Here is a 5,622-nt window from a genome sequence, read left to right as displayed (position 1 = left end):
ACCTGTAGTTCGTCACTGGTGGTTCAAACATAAAAATAGAATATGACTTAATTAAATGCTCCCTAAATCAAAGGCTCTATAAATACTCTAACTTAGACAGGAGGGGTCTTCTGATCTCATATCCAGCTGCATGTGTTAATGTATCAATTTATTTTTACATTGTAATCTTGTTCCTTTAACCTTATGTGCTCCTTTAGTAAACATATGTTGAATTTGAATTCTTGTCTTGAGTGTCTGTCCCTATACTCTTATTTGAGTGAGAGGTTGCTTGAATGAAGCCCAGCCTGACTGAATCATGACCTGATAAGGGTCAGGCCTTTCCTAATGGAGATCACAAGTTTGAGGTGTAAAGAGAGGAACCTATGACATTATCTCTATTCTCTCTTCCCTCTCTTTGTGGTATTATTGTTATACATATTGCATCTATAAATGTTTAAAACCCCCAAATAATTATCGTAATTATTACTGTATATAATTTTATGTGTTTAAAGAAATGGAGAGAAGTAGACTGAGGAAGAATATATTTATGGCTGTTATTATAGTCACAATCCATGTTACTTATAATCCATTTAATTAAACAATGCAATAAAATGACAAAATTCTCACAGTGGATGAAAAAGGATCAAACTATATTGTGTCTAGAGAAGACAGATTTAGATTCAAAGATGTAAATAGGTAGAAGGTAAAATAACAGAAACAGATATATTGTGTAAACAGAAAATGAGGAAAGCTGGAGCAACTGTACTAATATCACACAAAATGCACTTTAAAAACAAAATCACTAGAAATAAAGAGGGACAGTTTTTAATATAGAAGGGTCAAATCATCAGGAAGGTAGAATGATTATAAACATAGCTGCACTCAACAGAGCCCCCAAATGCATATATAAAATCTTACAGAATTAAAGGAAGAAATAGTTCAATAATAATAGTTGAAGAATTTAATACCACACTTTCAGTAAGAGACAAAACCACTAGGCACTATATTAACAAAGAATAGAAGACTTGAATAATATTATACACAAACTAGACCTAGCAGACATCTATAGAACATTCCCTCAACAACAACAAAAAACACATTCTTCTCAACTGAACATGGAACCTTCTCTGGTTTTGAACACTGCTATGCCATAAAATAGGCTTCAGTAATTTCAGATGATTAAATTTGTTGAAACTATGATGCTTAATCACCATGTAGGGAAATTAGATATTAATAACAGTATGTAATTTGAGAAATTCACAACTATTTAGAAATTAACAGCAAGCTTAAATTACCAATGGGTCAAAGAAGAAGTCACAAGATAAAATGGAAAATAGTTTGTAGTGAATGAAAATGAAGACACAACATGACAAAACTTAGGGGATGCAGAATAAAGCAGTGTTTAGAGGGAATTTTTTTGCTGTAAGTGAATACATTAAACAAGATGGAAAATATCAAATCATGAACATAACCTTCAATCATAAGAAATGGAAAAATGAAGAGCAAACTAAACCCAAAGAAAGTAGAAGGAAGGAAACAACAAGGATAAGTGTGAAAATAAATGAAATATAGAATACAAAAATAACAGACAAAAATCAACAAAACCAAAAGCTGGTTCTTTGACAAGATTAATAAAATTTACAAAATTTAGTTAGACTGAGTAAGAAAAAGAAAGAAGACTCAAATAACTGTGTTCTAGTTTGCTAATGCTGCGGAATGCAAAACACCAGAGATGGATTGGCTTTTATAAAAAAGGGTTTATTTGGATACACAGTTACAGTCTTAAGGTCATAAAGTGTCCAAGGTAATGCATCAATATTCGGGTACCTTCACTGGAGGATGGCCAATGGCGTCCGGAAAACCTCTGTTAGCTGGGAAGGCAAGTGGCTGGCGTCTGCTCCAAAGTTCTGGTTTCAAAATGGCTTTCTCCTGGGACGTTCCTCTCTAGCAAGCTTGCTCCTCTTCAAAACATCACTCACAGCTGCACTGAGTTCCTTCTCTTTGAGTCAGCTCATTTATATGGCTCCACTGATCAAGGCCCACCCTGAATGGGTGGGGCCATGCCTCCATGGGAATATCTCATCAGAATCATCACCCACAGCTGGGTGGGGCACATTCCAAGCAAATCTAATCAGCACCAAAACGTCTGCCCCACAAGACTACTTCAAAGATAATGGTGTTTGGGGTACACAATACATTCAAACCGGCACAAACTGAAATCTGAATCAAAGAGCAGGTATTACTAGAGACCAAATAGAAATAAGAAGTATTAGAAGAGAATATTATGAATAACTCTATGTCAATAAATTAGATAACTTAGATAAGATGAACAAATTCCTGGAAAGACACAAACTACTGAAACTGACTCCAAAATAAATAAAACATTTGAGTGGCCCTATAGTGGAAAAGAAGATTGATTTGGTAATTTAAAAACTATTCACAAAGAGTGACATCATCGACATGACAACATAAGACATTCCCTGGAAAAGTCTGCTCAGAAACAGGTCCTGCGTAGCTTAAGAGGCACACAGGGGCAGCACAGCTGAAGTCCTTCCTGCCATGGATGAAGACCACAGAGCCACTCACAGCAGTGGGCTAGAGCCCCACACATACACAGGCACAGGAACCCAAGTCCACAGGGACTCAGGATGGCACACAGCAGCTGATGAGTGCCACACACAAAAGCCATGCAGGGAGGAAAAAGGCCAGGGCAGAATTGCTGGCAAGAGGTACATGCACTCAGCCCATGTCTGATTTCTAGATTACCTAAAAGAAAAGTGGACTTTCCGGATTGACCCCATCTAGCTCCTCAGGGTGAAATAGCATAATAGGGAAGTAAATGGAGGTAGAAAAGCCTCACAGATTAAAAAAAAAAAAAAATGATGGGGAGGAAATGAACTGCTGTAAGAAAGCATAGGTCTCAGGACTACAGAGTATATTGAAAAGGGACACTTTTTATCTACAGTAAAATCCTAAGCAAAAGGGAGAAATTGACTTTCAGAGTTAGCACATTAAATAATCAGATGCCTAGATATCAGCAAAAAATTACAAGTCATACTAAGAAACAGAAAGATATGGCTCCATCAAGAGAAGAAATCAGCAGAAAGCATGTTTGAGGACATAATGGCCCCAAATTTCCCAACTCTTATGAAGTACATAAATATACATGTTTAAGAAATGTGATGTACTCTAAACAGAATAAACCATAAGACCTGCTCCAAGACATATACTAATCAGAATGTCAAGTGTCAAAGATAAAGAGAGAGTTCTAAAATCAGCAAGAGAGATTTGATTTATCACATAAATGATAACTGAGACATTTTATGATATATCATGTGAGATTTAGAGAAGTGATTTATCACATAAAAGGGATCTTTAATAAGACTAAGTGCCCCTTTCTCATCAGAAACCATGGAGATGAGAAAACAGTGGAATTATATATTTAAGGTGCTGAAAGAGGGAAAACTGCCAGCCCAAAATTCTTTATCCAGAAAAATTGTCTTTCAAAAATGAGGGATAGTTTAGAACATTCATAAATAAACAGAAACTGAGAGTTTTTCAAGAGACCTGTCCTACAAGAACTTCTAAAGGGAGTTCTGCAGGTTGAAAGGAAAAGGAGAGAGTGGCTTGGGGTAGTGTGAAGAAATGAAAATCACAAGAAAGGGTAACTAAAAGAGTAAATGTGATACCCAATAGTAATGTATCCTCAATATGCAACTCTACTCTGTAATTCCTCTAAGAATCAGAATACAACTGAACAAGAAAAAGGTGTATTTCCTGATAAAGGACATGTAAAATATGAAGTGGTAAAGTGGGACAAAAACAACATAAAAAGGGGAAACAGAGGGATCAGGGAGCAGAGAATATGCATCCTACTGAAGCTGAGTTGATATCTTTTCCAATTAATGGGTCGTAGATGTAGGCTGCATAACATAAATCCCAGAGTAACCAGGAAGAAAGTATTTTAAAAACTATACAGAAGCAGAAATGAAAAAAATGTCATATTCATCACAAATGATCAACTATACAGAAAATGAGGTCACAATAAAGGAAAAGGCAGACAAAAAAGATATGACATATAAAAGCCAAAGGACAAAATGGGTGAAGTAAGTACTGCCTTCACATCAATAACACTGAATATTAATGGAATAAACTCCCCAGTCAAAAGACAGATTGTCAAAATGGATCAAAAAGCATGATCCAACTATATTTTGTTTACAAAAAACTCACCTTAGACCAAAAGACACATATGTTTAAAGGGAATGTATGGAAAAAGATAGTCCATGAAAATAGTAAAGAAAAAAAGAGCTAGAGTAGCTATACTAACATTGGAAAAAAAAATAGACTTAAAGTCTAAAGCTGTTGTAAGAGACAAAGAAGGACACCACATATTAATAAAAGGGGCAATCCACCAAGAAGAAATAGCAATCATAAATATTTATGCACCTAACCATGGTGCTACAAAATACGTGAGGGAAAGTCTTGCAAAACTGAAGGGAAAAACAGACATCTTTAAAATAATAATCAGATAATTCAATACACCACTCATAAATATACAGAACATCTAGACAGGGTATAAATAAGGAAAAAGAGAACTTGAATAACATGTAAATAATCTAGACCTAACAGACATATACAGAACACTGCACCCCCAAAACAGCAGGATACACATTCTTCTCAAGTGCTCATGGATCATTTTCCAGCATAGAAATATGATGTACCACAAAACAAGTCTCAATAATTCAGAAAGTTGAAATTATTCAATTCATTTTCTCTGATCATAATATAATGAAGCTGGAACTCAAGAACAGGCAGAGAACTGAAAAACTCACAAATATATGGAAGTTAAATAACACACTCAAACACTCAGTGGTCAAAGAAGAAATTGCAAGGGAAATCAGTAAATATCTTGAGATGAACGAAAATGAGAACACAAATTTATGGGATGCAGCAAACGCAGTGCAGAGAGGGAAATTTATTGCTCTAAATGCTTGCATTAAAAAATGAAGAAAGAGCTAAAATCAAAGAACTAACTGAACAGTATGCAAAGAAACTAGGTGATCTAGATGAAACGGACAAATTCCTAGAAACACATGAACAGCCTATACTGACTCTAGAAGAAATAGAAGACCTCAACAGGTTAATTATAAACAGAGAGGTTGAATCAGTCATCAGAAACCTCCCCCAAAAGAAAAGCCCAGGACCAGGTGACTTCACAGGTGAATTCTACCAAGCATTGCAAAAGAATTAATACCAATCCTGCCCAAACTCTTCCAAAAAATTGAAGAGGAGGGTTTGCTGCCTAACTCATTCTATGAGGCCATCACCCTAATACCAAACCCAGATAAAGATACCACAAGAAAGAAAATTGCAGACCAATTTTTATTATGTATATAGATGAAAAATCCTCAACAAAATACTTTCACATTGAATCCAACAGAATATTAAAGGAATATTAAAGGTTGGTTCAACATAAGAAAATCAAATAATTTAATACACCATACCAACAAAGTGAAAGTGAAAATCATATGATCATCTCAACTGACACTGAAAAGAAATTTGATAAAATTCAGTTCTAATAAAAACATTTGGAAAAATAGAATTAAAAGGAAACTACTAAACATAATATAGGATTTATAGGAA

This window comes from Choloepus didactylus, chromosome 15 (genome assembly GCF_015220235.1).
Source record: "Choloepus didactylus isolate mChoDid1 chromosome 15, mChoDid1.pri, whole genome shotgun sequence".
Lineage (NCBI taxonomy): Eukaryota > Metazoa > Chordata > Mammalia > Pilosa > Megalonychidae > Choloepus > Choloepus didactylus.
Note: the sequence above shows the minus strand (reverse complement) of the source record.